Raw genomic sequence first — 22,916 nt, 5'->3', positions numbered from 1 at the left:
CTTTATGCAGATGATTTTTAAATGGACAAGCGATAGGGGATTCTAGAGGGGACACCACAAAACGTCATGTACAAAGATGCCCAGTATCGTCTGACCTGATAGCAAGCATGAGTATTCATTCAACAATTTAAAAAGTTTTTCCCTCTTTGAGTATGTTAGTTAAGATTTATGTTGCAATTCCGTCCTCCAATACTAGTGTCCTATAGTACACTTTATTAGCAGACTAAAGGCCCAATTTATTTATTGGCAGATGGAGTAGTCACCATTGCCTGGTGAGGACTTTACGTCTGCTATACTGAGACTACTCTCCCAGCCAAATTTATATATGATTGCCTAGCAGGTGGTCATTTATAAAGCCATTGGTAGGAACCGCCGTCATGGCAGTTCTTGTCAATCAATTTTACTGTTTGTTAGGGAGCTACGTCGGAAGGACGCAGCCCTGTAATGAACAGTTATCTTTTTTTCTTTTAAAAAAGAAAATCCTAGCATTGGAATTGTGGACATGTAGTAATTTCTCCGATGGGCTTTTTTCCCCTGGGCCATTAGAGGGGGGTTTATAACGGTGGAGACATAGTAGTCTCTGCCATGATGAGCCAGAAGATCCGTTCACATCTAAATGTGGTGGGAGGACCTCATTCTTGGTGATGTTACTCTGTCACCATTGTGATGGAGCATCCTTACCACCAAAAATTAAATCGGGCCGTGTTAGACCTGGCACCATTGGCGTGGGTCTCCCTTCCATTTTTTGCTGTTGCCTCATGTGTTTTGCTGGTGTTAGCTGCTTAGGGCACTGTGCCACTGCCAACCAGTGCCACAGTGCAAGTGCTCCCTGTGTAAATTGCACCAGGAGTGCCCAGGGCTTGTAAATCCAAATGCTGCTAGTGGGCTTGCAGCACTGGTTGTGCCACCCACAGAAGCAGCCTTGTAAAGTGTGTCTAAGGTCTGCCATTGCAGAGCCTGCATGCAGTCTGGTACTGTCATGCTGAATGGGCAAGTGCACCTGCTGCAGATCAGGGCATACAAATTCACCCACTTGCCAATCCCTAAACCTTCCCTTAACTTCATATTAGTCACCCCTATGGTAGGCCCAAGGGCAGGGTTCATTGTAAGTATAAGGTAGGACAAGCCCTGGTGGATGTGGCATGTCCTAATAGTGAATTACAGCCATTTTAGTTTTTCACTATTGCAAGGCTACCTGTTCTCCATAGGCCAGAATGGGCTGTTAGAATTATTACATTCTATAATCCTAGCAGACTCAGAGAACATGGTAGAAATTCGAGTTTAGTATGCCTGAACTCAGAATAATAAAATACATCTTTTAGTAAAGGTTATTTTAATATTCTGTGTTTGCAAATACCACTTTTAGAAAGTTGGTATTTGCTTGCCTAACCATTTCAGCCCGCCTCTGCTAGGATGTGTATCTGCTGTCTGGTTTCTGTGAGTGACAGGGCTGGGGAATTCCAGGAGACAGACTGGGGCAGCCCAGTGGTGAATAGAGATATTTACATCCAGATGGGTGGGAGGAGTCTGAATAGGACTGTGCCTTTCCACCACAATGCTGGCTCCACCTCCTGTGGAGTGTCTGATGCCTCTGCCCTGCACACTGAAAGAAAAGCCAGAGTCATGTCAACAGAGTGCTCCAGAACTGGTTTAAACTAGGCACAGGCCTCTCTACCCCAGAGGAACAAAGGATTTAGGGGTATAAGTATTGGGACCCTGCTCCCAAGAAATTAGATCCAGATTTGCCAAGAAGAAACCTCTGCCTGAAAAGAAGGAACTGGGAAAGCTGAAGGAGGAATACTGTCCCTGACCTGAGGGATTGGCCTGCAGTGGTTGCCTTGCTGCTGAAGGAGAGGAGAAAGACTCAACAACTTTATTTTTAACTTGTGCCAAAGATCTCCAAGGGCTTGTGAGTGAGCTTGCCCCCTGAACGAAGTTCCAGGACCAGTGGACTCCACCTGCCTTGAGGAGAGGTGCTGGAAACGCTGTTTTCCCCATAGCGCAGAGGCAGGGAGCTGTGTACGCCTCGCAGGATCTACTCGAACTCTGTGAAACCCCGTGCCAAGCCGTCCACCTCAAGCAACGTGACTCTGAGCCCAACGACCCGCACAAGCGCCGTCAACGAGCCGTAGCTCGCACCGTGACAGGGGGACCACGCCCCGCACTTCGCTTCATCCCTTCGAGCCGCACTGATCACCGCGCACCCTGCCGCTGATGTCAAATCTGCAATCGCGCTGAAAGGTGGAGTACGCTTCGCCCATCCACGTCGTACTGGATGCCTCGCACCGCGCTTAAAGACTGAAAGGCGCCAGCTCCCAAGGTACGGCTCGTACGCTACAACGTAAAGAGATCGCACCGCACCAGGCACCGTCCCCTCAAACAACGCGGCTCTGAGTTCCAAACGACCCGCACTGAGGACGTCGGCGAGCCGTAGCTCGCACCGTGACAGGAGGACATCGCCGCATACAACGCTTTCTTTTGCATCACCCCGTCCGTGCCGGACACATCAAACTAAGGTACTCTGAACAACTCGCACTGCATTTGTGTGCGCATCGAACCGGAGCGTCTGCTGCGCCGGTTAGACTCTTTCGGGCATTTTCATCACCGTGAGAGCCAGACAAAGGGTGCGAAGCGCACAGAACTCTAAGATAAGCATTTTTAAACCAGAACTCTTTATTGCTGACAGTATTGTGGATTATTTTTGTCGTTATGTGGTCTTGTGCTAAGTCTTACATAAAAGCTAAGCTTTTTTTGATATAATATGAGTGTGATGTCCATTTGTGGTGTTGTCACTAAGTTACTGTATGTGGTCACAAATGCTTAACCTACAACGCCTCTGAAATAAGCATTGAATGCTCGCGCCAAGCTACCTAGAGGGTGAGCAGGGGTTATTTTGAGAGGGTAATCCCCTTGTCCTGACTAGAGGAGAGGGTCCCTGCTTGTCACAAGTACCTACCTGTGCCAACCAGAGACCACCAAATCTAACAGGCCCTTAATCTCTTGTCTGTATATTTTCTTTTGGGTAGTAGCTGCCTCAATATCTTCCAGAAGACTGGTTTTCTGCCATTCCTGAGTTGCAGACCCTGGTCAGTGTTTGGCCTATTTAAGAGCCTCAGTGTATCACTTCTGGGAAGAGTCAGCCTTTTCCCTAGCTTTTACATCTTTTAGTGGGTATAGTTGATTGCAAACCGCTAATATGGTTATATAAAGCCAGTCAACCACCAATGTATGTCAAGGGAGAATGTGGGTAAATAATTCAACAAAAGCCCGTCAAATTCACATGACCAAGTGTTTTACCCCTTTCTCTGTATTTTTCTGGAGCCTCCTTCTATCTGGACCATGTTGGGAATCACTCAGCATTTGTGGCATGCTCAACACAACCAAGTGAATACCTGTAAACCCTTGCACAGATCATCATAAGAGCATGTGATCCATATTCCCCAGGTGGCACGTTGTCCTTCCCCAAGCCTTTCCCTGCTTCTGAACAGGCCTTTTGGGGGCTTCCGCCATCATCTGCAGAAAACTCACCTGCCCTCCACATTCCATACAAATAAGGCATGCTTTCAGCCCATCTGTTTGGGCCTTGCTTGAGATCTCTCAAGGTCTTGGGTGCTAGCGAGACCTGGCAGCCATCTTTGGGCACGGTCTATAAAGACTGGGCCCAGTCTCTTAACTCTGCTTGTTTTACAGTCTTTGCAGAGAGAACATCTCCTGTACAGCACCGGCTCCCGCACCCACATTCTAAACTTACCTGTTTCCTGACAGCTCCTCTGTTCCTGTTCTGGGCTCCTGTGAGATATGTAACAAGCATTTGCAATGCCACGGTCTCGCCTTTAGGATCTTAAAAGTATTTAGACATGCAGCACATTATCCTGGGTGTTATATTAACTCTTCTCATTTAGCCTTACAACTGCTATAACCGGATGAAAAGAGCATTTGCTCTCAGTGGGCCGCCATGGAAAGGGGTTAAGGTAACTGTTAGTCCCAAACAATAAAGTTTACCAAAACATATATGCATTGACAAAGCTAATTGTTAAAACTGGGGGGGTCTCTAGTTGGCAGAGGTAGGTACCTTTGACCAAATAGGGACCCTTGCTGCTAGTCATGGTAAGGGGGTACACTCTTAAAATAACCCCTGCTCAGCCCCTTGGTGGCTTGGCACGAGCAGACAGTCTTATCTCAGAGGCAGTGTGTAAAACATTTGTGAACACATACAGTAACCCAGTGACAACACTACAGATGGTCACCACACAAGTTGTAGTATAAAAATAAGTATTCTTTATATAGTTTTAACACAAGACCATAAACAACAAAAATCCACAATACTGCACTTAAAATGGTAGAATTAGCTTAGTTCTCTTTAGATGTTAAAATGCGACACTTTGAGTTCAATGTACCTTAGGATGCGTAATGCTATACAACGAAAGTGTTGCAGGGAAGGTGATGCATTGGTTCCTTTCACGCAAGAATGGTGATGCGTTGGGTCCCTACTGATGTGTAGGGGATGCGTTGGTTCTTCTCTGCGAGGGGAGGTGATGCGTCAGTTTCTTACTGCGCTTCCTTGACGATGCGGCCCGCAACGCCGTGATGTGTTGAAGATCCGGTACAATGCGACAAAAATGGCGTCTTCTTGATGCGACACAATGCGTGCGCGCCCGACGGCAGTACGGCGACTCAACGATTCCTCTGAGCCGCGACAGGCCCTGCGACACGCTTCCCGGTGATGCGGCGGTGTCTGATGCAACGTCAATCCTCTTCTCCGGCGATGCGAGGTGCTTCGTCAACGATGCGACAACTGCAGCGGTGACACGCTTTCTCAGCGATGCGACGACAGCGGCTGTGACACACTTCTCCGATGATGTGGCGGCGTCTGGCGCGACGTATATCCTTTTTCGCGTTGTGAAGTGATAGCGGCGGTTCGGCGGCATGCTTCTCCTTTGTGCGTCGCGCTTCCAGCTCCTTGCGACACGCAGTCCCTCAGAAAGCCCAACACAACTGCAGGCACTTCCAAAGAACTCTTGGGGAGCTGGTTGGTGAAGTCTGTTGTCCCTGAGACTTCAGCTGGAGGCAAGCTCTTTTCTCAAGCCCTTGGAGATCCTTCACAAGTTGAATAAAGTACACAAAATTTCCTTTCTCCTCTCTTTGGCAGTCAGGCAACCACTGCAGGCCAATCCCTCAAGCTTAGGGATAGTCTCTCCTCAGTCTCTCTGGTTCCTCTCCTCAGCAAGGGTTTCTTCTTATTTCCCAAAAGTGATCCAAAGTTCTGGGGTCTGGGTCCCCCTTTTTATACACAGTTTCTCTTTGTTCTCTGAAGGCAGAGAGGCCTTTGCCTAGTCCAAACCAGTTCTGGTCAGTCCTAGAGCACTTTGTTGACAAGACTCCTTCTTTCCTTTCACAGTACAGGCCAGGGACATAAGACATACCACAGGAGGTGGAGCCAGCATTGTGGAGGGAAGGCACAGCCCTATTCAGGTCCCAGGTGCAACTTCTCCCCCCCATCTACATGCAGATCTCTCTATTCAGCCCTGTGCTGACTCACCCTGTCTCCTGGAATCCCCCAGTCCCTGTCACTCAAACTCCAGACAAGGAATACACAACCTAGCAGAGGCAGGCTTGGATGATTAGACAAGAAAATACCTACTTTCTAAAAGTGGTATTTTCAAACACAGAATGTTAAAACCAACTTCACTAACAGATGTATTTTATCATTTGGAGTTCAGGCATACTAAACTCAAATTTCTACCATGTTCCCTGGGCCAGTTAGGATTATAGGATGTTATAATCAAACTGCCCATTCTGGCCTATGGGGAACAAGTAGCCTTGCAATAGTGAGAAACGAAAATGGCTGTAATTCACTATTTGGACATGCCACACACACCGGGGCATGTCCTACCTTATACTTACAATGCACCCTTCCCTTGGGCCTACCATAGGGGTGTCTGATATGAAGAAAAGGGAAGGTTTAGGGGCTGGCAAGTGGGTGCACTTGCCAATCAACATGGCAGTACCAGACTGCACACAGGCTCTGCAATGGCAGGTCTGAGACACACTTTACAAGCTGCTCTGGTGGGTAGCACAATCAGTGCTGCAAGCCAACCAGCAGCATTTGATTTACAAGCCCTGGGCACACGCAGTGCACTGTACTAGGGTCTGACAAGTAAACCAAATCAGCCAATCATGGAGTCACTAATCCATACATCAATTTACAATAGGGAGAGTATACGCACTTTAGCACTGATCAGCAGTGGCAAAGTGCCCAGAGTCATAAAACCAACAAAAACAGGTCAGAAGAAATACAGGAGGAAGGCAATAAGTCCAGGGATGACCCTGCAAAAAAGGGCCAAGTCCAGCACAACCCCCTTCCAGCCAAAACGCAAGGGAGACCAATCAGTACCTTGATGGGCTTCCCTGCTTTGGGCGATAGAACCCAGACCCTGGCCTGCAACCGCAAGGGCATACTCCAGTTCTACGCCAATCTGAACCTATTTGGATACCTCTGTCCATACTCTCAGGGTCCACCAAGCCAACCCATGTGGAACCCTTCCCCTCACCTGTGGACACCATCTGTGCAGCACCTAACCTTAACTTGCTCACAGGTGTGTCCCAACAGACAGTTACCACTGACAGTAGTCAGTGATGAGACCCAGGCCATATGCTTCTCAGGGCTCTCAAACCTCTGTGGCGTCAGAGAGAATGGGGGCAGTAGCTCCAGGTGCTTGGCACCCTTTGTCCACTCTCCCTCCTGTCATGTCAGGTATGACATCCTGACACTGACCCACCAGCCCAAGGCCTGTACCCAGCGGCTGGACAAGAGACTGGGGTGGGCTCTCCCACACCCGGTCCTGTTCCTTGGGGCTCAGCACCCTCCCACCTGGAGCAGTACCCCCTTCCAGAATTGTCAGGGTGCCTGTAGCAGGTGTCCTGCACAATTCACCCACCAGTTCAGGGGTTCTATCCTGCAACTGGGCTTCCAGGTCAGGGGGGACACCCTGAACCTGGCCCTCCAACTTAGGGTCTAAACCCTCGGGCTGCACTGGGGTCAGAGGTAAGGACTCCCTTGCTCTGCACCCTCATCCAGAGCACTGCACCCTCCCAACTGAAGTGGTACCCCTAGAAGCTACATCGGTCAGGACACTGATTACAGTTGCCCCTTCCTCCAGGTCAGACAACACCTGAACCTGGCTTCCCAACCCAGGGACCATCCCCTGCGGTTGAACACTTGCCTGGCATACCAGGACTTCATTGGGAGCACATATGCCCCCCGGAGGGTCACACACAACTTATGTGTCATGTGACAGTCTGCCTGGCGCAGATCTCCCGACCCCTGTCCATCTGACAGCACGTGAAGATCCCCCAGGACAGAAGTGGGGTAACCATGGTCATTCACCTGTGACTCAACCCTTCTGTCTGGCCCCTGACCCACTGGTTCTTCCACTGGGGACTCCCCCCCCTCTTACCCCCATCTGTACTTCTGCACCCTCCACCTAGGAGTGGCACTGCCAGACACCAGAACTGATGGAGGCCTGCTTACGGACACTCCCAGTTCACCAGACACTAGGGGAACCCCTCCCATGGACTACTGGGACAGCCTAAGCTCCCTACCTGGTGTTCCCTTAAGGAACCATCAAGGTCCTGAGACTGGGTTTCAGGCACCTTGGGACACGCAGTCCCACCCTCACTCCTTCTCCACTGAGACAGGACGTGAGCCCCTACACCCTCCCACTACACTGAGACCTAGCAGGGCTACACTGAACCTCTTCCCCCACTCTGGGCTGGAAGATACCTGAGCCAGTCCTCTGAGGGTCAGTCTCCAATGCCTCTCCAGACCCTCTGGAATCCACCAAAAGGTCTGCCTCCAATGTGAGCTCCCTGAGGTCAGAGATATCACTCTCCAACAGGTGTTGGCATAGCTCTGGAAAACAGGGACTTACAATATGCTCTCCCACAATTGGATCACTCAGTCCCCTACAAGGGTTAACCAAACTATCCTTTACCTCACCATCCAGTGCCTCGCACACGTACTCCACACCACTCTCCTGAGATTGGCAAGACAGCATCTGACTGTCTCTGTCAATCAACCCACACTCTTCTGGGCGGTCTTTACACTCACATACCAGGACTCCAACTTTGGGGGAACCCCTCTCCCTGCACCTCTCATCTAGAGTTGGTAGAGTGTCCCTCCCACCACTAGGACCATGAACCCCTGCGTCAGTTTCCCCGCTCTCCTCAGGGACACTGCTCACAACTGGAGCTACCTCATGTCCTTGAACCTCCTGGTGTATGTTAACCTCCTCCTTCAAGTCAGGCACCACTTCACTGTGTGTGTGTACTACTCCCTCAGCACTAGAAAATTCAATTTTTCTGCCACCATCTGAGCTGGACTCCACCTACAACCCAGCCAAGCTCACTTCCTGAGCTACACACTTTTTCTTTTCAGCTAAGGCTCGATCCATTTCCTTGCACTCCCGGTCTAGCTGCCTCAGCCTCCGGTCACGAGCACGAATCCGATTCCTCTCTTCACGAGCCAATCTTTTCCAAAATGTTTCCTCCTCAGGGCCACTGCCCTCTTGGTATTCTGGCTGTGGATACTCCCCATCAGATTCCTCCTCAGAGTCATCTGCTAGTGTTGCTTTCCAGTGTAGCACCTCATAGCTATACAGGGCTGCCTCAAGATCCTGCCTTGTGGATCTCCTCTTCACAGGCAGCCCCCTCTACTTGCAAAATACTTTTAGCTCCCCTATCTTGTAGATGTACAGGTGAGAAAAGTTGACTTCCATTTTGACAAGGTCCAACAGGTGCAACAACTAACCAGAGTTACAAGAACGAAATTCCAAAGGGAAACAGGGAAAAACAGTACGTGGTTGCGTTTGGTGTGCACTCACTAGTAGTGTTCACCAATCACTTTACATGAGTCACAAATGCAAGGCCAGAATCCTCACCGCTGACCACCAATGTTAGAACTGGGGGTCTCTAGTTGGCAGAGGTAGGTACCTTTGACCAAATAGGGACCCTTGCTTCTAGTCAGGGTAAGGGGGTACACTCCTAAAATAACCCCTGCTCACCCCCTTGGAGCTTGGCACGAGCAGACAGGCTTATCTCATAGGCAGTGTGTAAAGCATTTGTGAACACACAGTAACCCAGTGACAACACTACAGATGGACACCACACAAGTTGTAGTATAAAAATAAGTATTCTTTATATAGTTTTAACACAAGACCATAAACGACAAAAATCCACAATACTGCACTTAAAATGGTAGAATTAGCTTAGTTCTCTTCAGATGTCAAAATGCGACACTTTGTGTTCAATGTACCTTAGGATGCGTAACACTATACAACGAAAGTGTTGCAGGGAAGGTGATGCGTCGGTTCCTTACACGCAAAAACTGTGATGCGTCGGGTTCCTACTGATGCGTAGGGGATGCGTTGGTTCTTCTCTGTGAGGTGAGGTGATGCTTCGGTTTCTTACTGCGCTTCCGTGGCGATGCGGCCCACAACGTCGTGATGCGATGAAGATCCAGTACAACGTGACAAAGATGACATCTTCTTCTTGATGCGACACGATGCGTGCATACCCGATGGCCGTGCGGCAACTCAATGATTCTTCTGAGCCGCGACAGGCCCTGCGACACGCTTCCCGGTGATGCGGCAGCATCTGATGCGACGTCAATCCTCTTCTTTGGCGATACGAGGCGCTTCGGCAAAGATGCGACAATTGCAGCGGCAACACGCTTTCCCAGCAATGTGATGACAGCGGCTGCGACGCACTTCTCCGATGATGCGGCGGCGTCTGGTAAGACGTCGTTTTTCTTCTCCGGCGATGCGAGGCGCTTTCACATTGTGATGCGACAGCGGCAGTTCTGCGACACGCTTCTTCTTCGTGCGTCGCGCTTTCAGCTCCTTGCGACATGCAGTCCCTCAGAAAGCCCAACACAACTGCAGGCACTTCCAAATAACTCTTGGGTAGCTGGTTGGTGAAGTCTGTTGTCCCTGAGACTTCAGCCGGAGGCAAGCTCTTTTCTCAAGCCCTTGGAGATCCTTCTCAAGTTGATCAAAAGTACACACAAAGTTCCTTTCATCTCTCTTTGGCAGTCAGGCAACCACTGCAGGCCAATCCGTCAAACTTAAGGATAGTCTCTCCTCAGTCTCTCTGGCTCCTCTCCTCAGCAAGGGTTTCTTCTTGTTTCCCAAAAGTGATCCAAAGATCTGGGGTCTGGGTCCCCCTTTTTATGCACAGTTTCTCTTTGTTCTCTGAAGGCAGAGACGCCTTTGCCTAGTCCAAACCAGTTCTGGTCAGTCCTGGAGCACTTTGTTGACAAGACTCCTTCTTTCCTTTCAAAGTGCAGGCCAGGGACATCAGACACACCACAGGAGGTGGAGCCAGCATTGTGGAGGGAAGGCACAGCCCTATTCAGCTCCCAGGTGCAACTTCTACCACCCATCTACATGCAGATCTCTCTATTCAGCCCTGTGCTGACTCACCCTGTCTCCTGGAATGCCCCAGCCCCTGTCACTCAAACTCCAGACAAGGAATACACAACCTAGCAGAGGCAGGCTTGGATGGTTAGACAAGAAAATACCTACTTACTAAAAGTGGTATTTTCAAACACAGAATGTTAAAACCAACTTCACTAACAGATGTATTTTATCATTCGGAGTTCAGGCATACTAAACTCAAATTTCTAACATGTTCCCTGGGTCAGTTAGGATTATAGGATGTTATTATCAAACTGCCCATTCTGGCCTATGGGGAACAGGTATCCTTGCAATAGTGAAAAACGAAAATGGCTGTAATTCACTATTAGGACATGCCACACACACCAGTGCATGTCCTACCTTATACTTACGATGCACCCTGCCCTTGGGCCTACCATAGGGGTGTCTGATATGAAGAAAAGGGAAGGTTTAGGGGCTGGCAAGTGGGTGCACTTGTCAGTCAACATGGCATGACCAGACTGCACACAGGCTCTGCAATGGCAGGCCTGAGACACACTTTACAAGCTGCTCTGGTGGGTGGCACAACCAGTGCTGCAAGCCCACCAGCAGCATTTGATTTACAAGTCCTGGGCACACACAGTGAACTGTACTAGGATCTGACAAGTAAACCAAATCAGCCAATCATGGAGTCACTAATCCATACATCAATTTACAATAGGGAGAGCATACGCACTTTAGCACTGATCAGCAGTGGCAAAGTGCCCAGGTTCATAAAACTAACAAAAACAGGTCAGAAGAAATACAGGAGGAAGGCAAAAAGTTCAGGGATGACCCTGCAAAAAGCGCCAAGTCCAACACTAATGCATTGGCATAAGTTGGACCAGCTACCTTTGCAAATGCTTGTGTTGCTTTGTAAGGGACGTGGATCAGCAGAGGAATGTGGAGGTAAGGAACTGTGTGGTATGAAACTGAAACTGATCATGAGCAATAGCTAGACTGAAACAGAAGCGTGTTCTGCACTCAAGAAAGACACGAGACGAACTTGAAATATGATCTGCCAAACAAATATGATCTGCGAAGCTTGTTATGGTTTGAGATCAGGCTAACCTTCGCAGGAATGTCAAGGTTGAACAAGCACTGGCAACGACATTAGGTCTGGTTTTAACACCTCCAGAGTTTTCTGTTTGTATAGATTTAAGTCATCTATATGCATGAGCGGCTTGAACTCCAAGCCGTACGAGAAATTACACAGTTTAAATAATGTTCTAACCTGTAAAAGCTCTTACATTTTGCACAGTGGGGTCATGGAACCCATTCTACAAAATTCAGAATTAAAACTTGAACTGGTAGCTCTGTACAGTACAGCAACCCAAGGATTCTGAAATCTAAGCAGCTTGTTATGAGTGATGCGGTAATTGCGAGCTTATACCGCTAAATATCGCACGTGGAGGTCTTTGCTGAGTGTGTTATTAAGTCACAGAAAAAGTGCTAACTCAAAAATGTGCGTAAATCTTCTGCCGTCAATTCTGTGTTGGGTGACACCGCAGAGGAATAATGTGCGATGAACACAGCATGCATGCTGTTCCAAGTTACCCCAATGCTTCTGTGGGGTAACAAAATCTTAGCTTCCACCCCTCCCCCCATGGACTCTACGGGGGCCCTCTACAATCATCTGGCCTCGCGCTGTTTTCAAACACCTTGCCCTTGCAAGGAAGTCAAGGTGTTCTGTAGGCAGGGAGACATCACTGCGTATGAAAAAACATTTCAGATGTTGTTGATTCACAAAATTGGGGTTCCAGAAATAAAAATGATTGGTGATATGGAGAGATCCCAGGGCACAGACATAGCATCATAAGCATATCAAAGATAACAGTGAGCAAAAATGCTTCCGATGTGCTATTGAAAAGTCAATTCGCAGCCCATCAATGGATGTGGTTACTGGTATTTTATATTTCATATTTCTCAATTCCATCATATTCCTAGTCTATGTTTCAATCAATCAATCAACTTTATTGTGAGGCATAATATGCGGAGCAAGATTGCCACCAAGTGAATCCACCGCTCTAACCTCTCCTGCAGTCTGTCCTCGAGTTACTAAACATGTGAGGATTTTCGGAGCAGGCGTTTTGGGTCACGGCTGCCTCAGCGGACCGACAGCACTGGCAGATTGTTCAGAGGTCGCCTATTTTGCCTCCAGTCTCTCAGCAGGGGTGTCCTTTGACTGCAATGGCGGGGAGGGGTGGCAAAGTTGCTAAACAATGGGCTGCCCTCCCCTGCTCCTTCTTAATCGATGATAATTGGCCAGCCTCCCCTACGGCTTGAGACAGCAACAGGGAGTCGGACCACGACGCGCTAAACGTAAACAAAGCACGTTGTCATTTACACGAGTCCTATTGCATTGAGGAAACAAACAGCACCGGCATTCGCGGTGCATCGCTAGGCGAGACCTAAAAGAACATAGTGTTAGGAATAAAGGGGCCAGTAGCCGTGGAAGGATACAAATGATGACTGAGGCGGGACTAACAAGCCTCAAACCAATCAGAAGGCAGCATTTAAGACAAAAGCCAATGGGCAGAGAGTGGGCGGAGCTTCCACAAAGCTTCCACACTACAGTGTATACTGCATGCCTCGCAAAGCGATGGCAGCACATTTGTGCTGCTTCGCTAGGCGAGACCTAAAAAATAAGGTAGATCACTACTTTGGAAGTACCTTTTATCTAAAAGTTGAATTTCCATATAATTTACTTGCAAAGAGAGTCTGCAAAGTAGGGCTGCCTTTAAAATGACAGCAAGGGGAGCGTGGCCAAGATGGTGGACGGGTAAGACGTGTCTCCTTGTCTCTCTGTCCCCACCATTATTTTACCCTCATATAGCACCTTACCTGCAGTGGTTAACACGCTCCCTCTACCCCGTACAGATTCCAGATGCTGCGGGGCACAGAGGACAAGACTGGGAGCCCCTCCTGGCACTGACAGGCAGTCCTTCCTGGTATGGGCTGCGGGAGTGGAGGCCGCACTCGGTGGTGTGGCAGCAGTCAGCCCGAGCTAGTAGAGACAAGGTCCTGTCTGCTGTGTTCCCGCAACCAAGTTGATGCGCAGCGGAGCACGCAACATGTGCCCGCATTCATCCTGCTACAGCACCATCAAGGTGTGGTGAAGCTCTGAATGAGGATCGGGTGGCCATAGACAAGTGAGACCAGTCGCGGGGGACTTGGCCAGCTACAGCATTCAGCACATGTGAACGACGGGACTCCCGGCGCCTGGTGTCTAAGCTGTGAGGCCTGGTCTGCTGTGTGCCTGTAGAGTGGACATCGGCTCCCCAGCTGGCCTGGCGGTTGGTATGGATTTGGATGCCCCACACAGAGAATCGCCTGAGAGATGTAGGCAATAGCTGCCCCACCCCCCGGATCCTCAAGGGAGAATGGAGCTGCCTGGGGAGGCCAACAAAATATATTGAAGCACAGTGGACCTGAGAGGTAGAGGGTCCCACTTAGTGTCTTGCTCACTATAGGCAGGCCCACCCCCTGAAGCCGTTCACCTGCCTTGGTGGCTGCTGGCCCTTGCAACCACTGCGTACCCGCCCAAGGAAGGAGACGGACTGGAGGTTGGGGCCCATCTGGGTAGGATTGCAGGTCAAATATAGGCATATCTTTCATGATTCTCGGCTTGCTGCCGCCTGCTTACTGCCATGTGATCAAGCTCTGTGATACCCAACCTTGGCCTGGATCCCTCTGAGTTAGGTAGGACGTGAGACCTGTGGCTCCCACCTGCTGTAGTGATACTTGACCCCCCTCCTATGTCTGCTAGGGGGCCTGGTCTGTGACTCTGGAGTTCCCTGAGTAAACCCTCCTAAGGGGGGCAACAGCCTAAATCACCAGAGAGCCCTCACCATGGACGGGAACACCTGAAAGACTAAGGGGGTTGCAGACGTGTTCAAGCCAAATTTTTCCGGCTGCATCCAGGTCTCTGCCTGGGGGAACTTCTCTCCAGCCAGGGCTCTGGTAGAAAAGGAAGAAACGCTTGACACGTTGGGCCTACGGCGGCCACTCCTGACATACCTGTGAAAGTGCTGATGTGCGTTTCACCTTGGCCATGTCATCTCTGACTAGCTGACCATCGCTGGATTCGCTTGTACAGAAGGACTTTGCCATGTGATTGTTCAGGGTAAAAAAAGAGATCGCTCTTTGCGGGACATGCTGACTAGGTTCGCTGGGTGGCCTTCAGGGGATAAGATTCCCACAGCTAACAAAGATCACCTCCCGGAAACTAAAAAACACAGATGAGCTGGTGACTTGGTCCTTCCTGGTGTCCTTATTCGCATCACTACAAGATGACCTACAAGCAGTCAAAAAGGACCTATTTTCTGATCTGCGTGAGGTTCGTCAAGACCTGGAGGACACAGGAGGCAGGGTCTCTGCTCTGGAGGAGCAAGAGTCATGGCGAGTTGAAGATTTGAGTGACTGCCACAAGAACTGCTCTGACTCTGGGAGCAAGAGCACGACGCTCAGGCCCATGCCGAGGACTTAGAAAATTGCTCTCTGCATAAATATATATTCATTAAAGGAGTCCCAACTAAGGGTGGGCAGAGTTGGCAGTATGGCACTATGCGGAATTCCTCAGAGTTGCCTAAAAACTCTGTGGAATTCCACTCCGCACAATGCACGCAGCAGACCTGAAGGGTTCCTGACCACCAGACTACCACCTGCTTTACAGCTTACTTCAGTCTGTCGTGGCGGTAATCAATGCTGTTTCTCCTGTCCTTCTTGGGCCATAATGAAAGTGAAACCGCTTTGCTACAGGACTTGAGATGACTGCGCATGTGCGCGCCTGGAGAGTGGATAAATTAACCCAGTCTCCACTCTTGAGAATGAGGAGACAGGAGGAGGACAGCCCGGGCACGGAGAATGCCTGATCCAGGTAAGGAGGACTCGGGCACAATCTGTCTTCGCTAGGTCCAACCTGCCCCAGCAGCCCTCTCCCTCACCAACCAAACATTGCCCCCTTCTCACCCCTCTGCACTTGTACCGTCACCAACCATAATTTGCTAGCACCTCTCCCTCACTGTCCAAATTCTGCAACCCTCTCCCTCACCACCACCCTTCATTCACGATCCATGCCTGACAGTTCTTTCCCTATCCACCAACCCTTACTCACCACCACCCCTCCCTCATTGTCAAGCCTTAGCAGTCCTCTGTCTTCTTCACAGTCTTTCCTGCAGCCCTCTCCGTCACTGCACAACTACTGTCCAACCCCCGCTGCCCTCTCCCTTACAACTAGGGGTGGGCGGCAGGGACAAAATCTGCCATGTGGCAGAATCAGAGTTTTTTGTCAAACTCCGCGTCCAATTGGCAAAACTCTGCAAACTCCACTAGCAGCGGGGAGTTTGCCACCCACCCTTAGTCCCAATTAATGCAGAAGGGGCCAACTTGGGAGACTATGTGGGAGCTCTCTTTAGAAATATCCTGGGGGCCAGAGCAGACCAAGAAATAAAGCTGGAACGTGTTCACTGGGTAGGAGCACCGAGACCAGAGAAGGCCCCTTCTGCGGACAATCTGGTGTGCATCCATGATTTTCAATTGAAGGAGAACATACTGCGCAAAGTTCAAGTTTAGGGGGACACACCTTTGCTATATCAGGACTTACAATCCATTACTCTGTAATAGCCCTGAGACTTCTGTCTAGTTACCTTCACCTAAGGGAAGCCTGTATTTCATACTCTGGGGCCACCCTTTCCAGATCATTTTCCGATATGAGAACAAAGTCTACCAAACCAGATCTTTTATAGAGGCCTGCCGAGTGCTTGATATTGCAGACCCTCCTGCAGAGGGACAACGAACCAGCCCACAGAGTTGAACGGCGTGCAGGCGCCCACACTGGCATCGGTCCAAAAATGTGCCGGTTGGACTGTGGCCTAATTGAAAAATGATGGTGCTGGAAAGGATGTCGGTTCTTGAGATGCTAACTGGCGATGCTGAAAAGACAAACACACCTTGAGGCCGAGGAGACTTTGGTTACAAGGATTCTTACCACGGCACCGGGGAGTGAAGGATGATGGGACGTGGGGGAAGCCTGGTGACATGTGCAAGTCTTGTGGATCCTTCCTCATTGGGACATTCCACCATTTTGGAAATTCAACTTATTATGGCTCTGAGGTTCTGTAGCGATCCGAACCCGTGAATTCGGTATCGTAGTACTGACACGATTTTGGTACCAATGAACCGCAAATGATCCATTGTATACATGACAGTGTTTTCGCTGCGCAACTAGCATGAATTCACTGAAAAATAGGGCATTCTCTCGTAAAAGTCACGGCATCCATTTTAGTTACGGCATCCATCTTGTTTCTTGCCCTCACATAGTCAATGAACGGACGATGACCCCGGCAGGATCACCTTGTTAAGGACACGTAAGCTCGAGCCCGAGAAAGGCTGACGATGCGTGACTAGGCAGAATCAAGCTGCCTCCCTTGCCTGAGGCCAGTCCTGCTATACTGGTTCTCGTGTCCGTTGTCCTGACTGAAAGGCCGAAAACGATTGCCCTGCCCGTTTATGATCCATAAACACCTCTTATCCTACATTTCAACCCTTTGCACCTGGCTCTGCTCCTTTCCTTCTGGGCTTTTACAATGGGGAGGTTACGATTTTTATGATGGGGAGGATCGGGCGAAGAATGGAAAACTGTCGAGAAGACCTGATCGAATACCGAAAACCTACAACTAATCATTGTTTGATATTTATTTATTATCTGTTTGGGATACCGGGTTGGGCATGAGAAATATTCGTGCAATGTTGCCCCAAGACATTTTTCTTGTATTTAAGAAGCGACCCACTTAATGCAATTTGAACAGTCTCCTAGATTCTGCCTCTGTGTGGTTCCTATGACTTCTGTGTCCCTGCAGTAAATAAACCTTGGTCTTTGACGCCGCCATCGAGAAGCCCGTGTCTCTGTTTATTTGTGCACCGGGACAGGGGGAACTCAGGGGTCTTCGGGTGTTGTTTCCCTGACACCTCTGGACTCTTAAAAGTCCAGAACCTCAAATTGGCGCCCAACGTGGGGCGACGTCATTCGGTACCGGTCCAAAGCCTGAAAAGTTCGAGAAGTTTCGTGTGAAGATTCCGGAGGGAGGTACCCCGCTTCATCGATCCCTGCATGTCGTAAAAGTGGCCCGACGATCTCTTCCACGAGGGTTCCCGTTCCCAGACGGCTACAAAGGACCGCTGCCTTGACTGTCGCCCTGTCTTGGACCCGAGGTGCAGACCTTAGTACGGCGAGACGTAGACGGGTTCTCCTTGGTGACGTCTTCCACATTTCAGTTAAGTATTAAGTGGGTTGTGCTCAGTTTGGTTATTTGGATACGTTTGTTTTGGATTTGTAGATTATCATTGGTTGCTCTTGTTAAGATAATCTTTGTATTTGGTATTGGTTCATTTTGGTAGGCCTAAGTTCTCTGCGCATTTTGGTTGGAATTTTTCTTTGTAGTCATGACTAAAGGTAACAATTGTTTCTTGTCCTTATTACGTTGCAACGGGGATTCACGGTTGGAGGATTTGTGTTCGGTTCCTCCGATTGGGACTCCTACATATGAGCTCTATTGTAAACATGGTGTGGGTCCTATTACGTATAATGAAGTATGGGTCCGTTATACCAAGAAAGATGGTGTCCTTAGTTGGCCACCGCATGGTAGTTTCGAAACGGAAATACTAGATAATTTAGAAATGAAGTTGTTCAAGAAAAAAGCCCGGCCGGCAATGTTTGATTCTTTTCGCGTATGGCGCAAAGAAGCCAAACAGAGAGAGATTAGGAAAACGAAGAAAGAACAGAAAGAGAAAGGGTTGACCTTAATGGAGTCTGCTAGGCAGCTGCACGTCAACGAGACCGAGAAAGCAATGGAGATGGCGAATAGAAAACATAATTTGGCGATTGATAGATGCTACCCTGTATTGCCATCTTGTCCTACTAAGCCGATAGAGGACCCTGAAAAGGATCCTCTGTTGTCTTACCTGTTGAGTTCACCTCCACCGTATGCACAGGGTATTACAGCACCACAGTTACTACCTGTTATACAGCCAGCTGCTGGTCAGCCTGGAATAGGTGCTCCACTTCCTTTGAATCCAGCTCCTGTCTTTCCCGTGATCAATGATCCTACGGCACCCCCTCTTCCTGGGTCGCCTATTCCGCCTTTGCCTGTCGTTTCGCAAACTGCTTTACCTACTACTCCCACCCTTACCATTTCATCTGCTCCAGCTGCCCTGTCCCCAAGCCCTGTCATTCTGACTCCGCTTTCCGTTCGTCGGAAAATAACCGACTCTGTAACTAATATCTTAACTCCTCTCTACAGGTCCTTAATTGGGACCCCCGTTTCTGACTCTATACAGAGACGTAGCCAGCTTCCTGGTCCTGAGGAACGAGACACGTTAGATTCGACAGCTCTTAGGTGGATGTCGAAAGCTGCGAAGTATGATGTACGAAGGGTGTTAGACACCTTTATGCAATGGAACGAACCAACTCAACGTTATGTTTTTGATGTGATGTGTTCTCTTGTGCGTGAAGAATGGAAAGATGATGACTTAGATACAGTCCCCTCTGATTTAATAAATATTCAGCAGAAATTCGCCGCAGGAATGGTGATAGGTTCAGAAGTAGGGAGAGCGATAGAATTGATTTTAGCTTATAGGGATGAGTCCCCTTTTCGGGCGACAAGAGACCATGATGGTTCACCGATAACTAGAAAAAGACGAGGTCAGTATCCAATGAGGGAAGTTCCGCCCATATGGCGCGAAGCAGTTGCCGCTGATGGGAACTTGGGTATTGCAGCTGCTCCAGCACAATTCCAGAGAGTGTGGATACACATCCCTTGGAAGCGAGCTGAAGTACTAGCGGTAAAACAAGCATTACCAGACCCTCGTAAAAATCCTGCTGGTTATTATAAAGAGTTAACGCAAACAGTCCAAGCGTGTATCATGAATTTGGCAGACATTGAAATGCTATTTGGCAATGTAGTGCCACAGCCTATATGGGCCAAGATTCGGCAAGAGAACCACCCAGTCGCCTTAGGAGGTGATTGGCCAGCTATCGTAGCGGCAGACGCACAGCAGGTTGGCGGAGCTAAACCTGAACCTCTGATTGCTGACTTACCTGGCAGAATAATTAATCTGATGAAAACGCTGATGCCAGTGTTACGAGTAAATGGGGATAAACTATCAGCATGCAAGCAAAAGAAGGACGAAAGCGTCTCTGACTTCTTCACTAGATTTGAAGAGACCTTCGTAGACCACAGTGGGCAAGATATGAGTACCGAGGGAGGTCAGAGGTTGTTTGTCGATAAGTTCGTGTTTAATTTACTACCTGAGCTTAGTAACAAGTTAAAGGATTCTGAAAGTGCATGGGCAGTGTCAACGACAGCACAGATACTTGCAACTGCTCAGTATTACGAGAATAGAGAGAAAGAAGAGAAGGAAAAATCAGAAAAGAAAACGAAAGATTTAAAAACCAAAGTTCTTTTGCAACAGGCATATCCGCCTCGTTCGAATCAGTCAGATTCACAGCAGCAACCCCAGTTTCAGCAACAGTCACAATTCCAGCAAGGGACGGCCCAAAGATTTAATTATAATTTTCCCCGACAACAGTTAGCATGGAATCAGTGTGCTTATTGTAAAAAGGAGGGTCATTATAAGAATGAGTGTCCAGTACTACACCCACAAACTAGTGGTGTCCCAGCTCAGAGAGGTAATGTTGGGTTTATGCAAGCTCCTAGAGGTAGAGGGCGTGGTACAATGACACCACAGGCTGATCGCCAATCGAATTATTTCGACCAGCGAAATATACAACCTATGCAACCAGGTAGATCTCCACAGTATCATGTTGAAGATTACTATGATCATAATGAAGAGATTCAAAGAAGCGAGCAATAGGACAGCCGCAGGCAGAGAGAGGGAGTAGTATCAGTTCCAGTTGATCAGAGTGGACCTTATGTCTCAGTAGTTACATCAGGCGTGATCGAACCGTTTCTGTTGGATACTGGTGCGGCAAAAAGTTCAATCATGCGTACGAAACTCCCTGGCGCACCTTTGTCCGGCTTAACAAACACTTCAGTAGGTTTCTCAGGCGCCCCTGTTCACAATCCTGTGTCCAGTCCTTTATCTATCTCTGTTGGGCCATGCGAGCTAGAAGCACCCCTCATCTTAACAACCGGTTGTAATGAGAATCTGCTTGGTTTAGACCTGTTGAAACGCCTACACGCGACACTGTACTGTTCTCCTTCGGGAGTACAGCTCACATTAGGCAAAGGAGTCATATCTCCGATGTACATGTCGATGGACAAGCTCCCACCGGAGCTGCGTTCTCTCCCTGATACTCTTTGGGCAACTGGTCCTAACGATGTAGGCCTCTTGGAAATTCCCCCTTACGTGGTAAGTCTAAAAGCGAATGTTAAATTTCCACGAATCCCACAGTATCGGATTTCGAATGAAGGTGAACAAGCACTCTTACTGATCGTGAAAGACTTGATACAGAAAGATGTGATCGAGGAAACTAGAGGAAACGTCTGCAATAGTCCTGTTCTGCCGATTCTGAAACGTACTGACCCTTCCAAACCTCCAATCTACAGATTTGTGATTGACCTCAGAGAGGTTAACAAAATTGTGATTCCACAGTTTCCAGTGGTACCAGATATCACTGCATTACTGACGTTGATTCCTGCATCGGCATCATGGTTTACGGTGATCGACTTGAAAAATGCATTTTTCAGCATTCCCATAGCAGAAGAAAGTAGAGACATTTTTGGTTTCTCCTTAGGAGGACGCAGTTTCAGATTCAAACGAGCTCCACAAGGTTATTGTGAGAGCCCTTCAATTTACAGCCAAGCATTAAAGAGTCAATTAGACGCTCTTGTACTTCCTCATGGTGTTGCTCTGACCCAATACGTAGACGATCTTTTACTAGCCGCTGACGACAAGGAAACTTGCAAAGCAGCTACTATTTCTTTATTGCGTCATTTGTCAGACTTACATCACAAAGTGTCACCTTCTAAACTGCAATATTGTTGCCAAGAAGTGACCTACTTAGGTCATCTTTTGTCAAAGGAGGGAAGAAGGTTGACCCCAGAGAGAATCAAAGCAATTTCGCAGATGACTGTACCAAGCACACAGAGAGAAGTGCGTGCGTTTTTGGGTATTACGTCATACTGTAGGCAATGGATCCCAAATTTTTCTCTCATGGCAAAACCATTGGTGGCCCTGACTGCAAAAGGTGTTCCGAGCCCTCTGCCATGGTCTGATGAATGTCAACAGAGTTTCTCCGACTTACGTGATGCGCTGTGTTCAGCTCCTGTGTTGGGTACTCCTGACTACAGTAAGCCGATTACACTATATGTCCATGAAAGAGAAGGTTGTGCATTAAGTGTATTAACACAACAATTTGGCGACAAACAGCGGCCTTGTGCGTATTTCTCATCCACGTTAGATCCGGTAGCTAGAGCATTGCCAAGTTGTTTAAGAGCCACGGCAGCAGCCGCAGTGTCTATTCGACAGTCTGCTGGACTAGTCATGAACAACATGTTAGTAGTCATGGTTCCACATGCTGTGGATACACTCATGAATCGAACGAAAACTCAGCACCTCACCAGTGCTAGATTATCAGGCTATGAGCTGACGCTTTTGGCAAGTCACATTCAGATCAAGCGATGTAACATATTGAATCCAGCAACACTGTTGCCGACTACTCAGGAGTCGAGTGATTCAGAGCCCCATGACTGTTGTTTCAGAACTGAGGAAGAGACAAAAGGTAGAATTGATTTAAAAGATACTCCGTTATCAGACCCAGACGGCACGTTATATGTCGATGGGTCCTGCTTTAAACTACAGAATGGTGATGTGACGGCCGCGTATGCAGTTACGACTTTGAGTACGATTGTTGAGACCGCAAGAGTGAGTCAGAATTCTGCCCAGGCTGCAGAATTAATTGCATTGACAAGAGCGTGTGTTTTAGCTGAGGGAAAGAGAGTGAATGTGTTTACTGATAGCCAGTACGCCTTCGGCGTTGCACACAGCTTTGGACGTCTCTGGAAAGAAAGAGGTTTTCTCATGTCCCATGGAACTAAGATCCAACATGGACAGTTAGTCAGCGATCTATTGGAGTCCCTGACCCTACCGAATGAAGTTGCGATTGTGAAGTGCAGTGCACATCGAAAGATTACGGATGATGTTGGCCGAGGGAATGCGTTTGCTGATGAGGTCGCTAAAGAAACGGCCAAGAACATGACGAGCCGGATGTATGATGCAACGTCTGCAAGATGGATTGCTGAATCAGGAATGTGTAAGAATACGATTGACAGTGTGAAAGCAATCCAGAATGAGGCAACTGAAAATGAGAAGAATGAATGGAAGGAGAAAACGGGTAAAATGGATCCAAGTGGATGTTGGGTTGATCTGTCACGATGGCGCATGGAGCGGCGCACATCAGTTCGAAAGGGATCTGTAAAATGT

At 48.6% G+C, this 22,916-nt stretch overlaps 1 protein-coding gene across 7 annotated transcripts in view; it reads right to left on the bottom strand.

The window, feature by feature from the left end:
• The window catches only part of LOC146798509 (uncharacterized), a 248,961-nt gene that overhangs the window by 146,154 nt on the left and 79,891 nt on the right, over nt 1-22,916 (bottom strand). The window lies entirely within an intron of this gene.

This window comes from Triturus cristatus, chromosome 9 (genome assembly GCF_964204655.1).
Source record: "Triturus cristatus chromosome 9, aTriCri1.1, whole genome shotgun sequence".
Classification (NCBI taxonomy): domain Eukaryota; kingdom Metazoa; phylum Chordata; class Amphibia; order Caudata; family Salamandridae; genus Triturus; species Triturus cristatus.
This window is presented reverse-complemented; position numbering and strand designations above follow the sequence as displayed.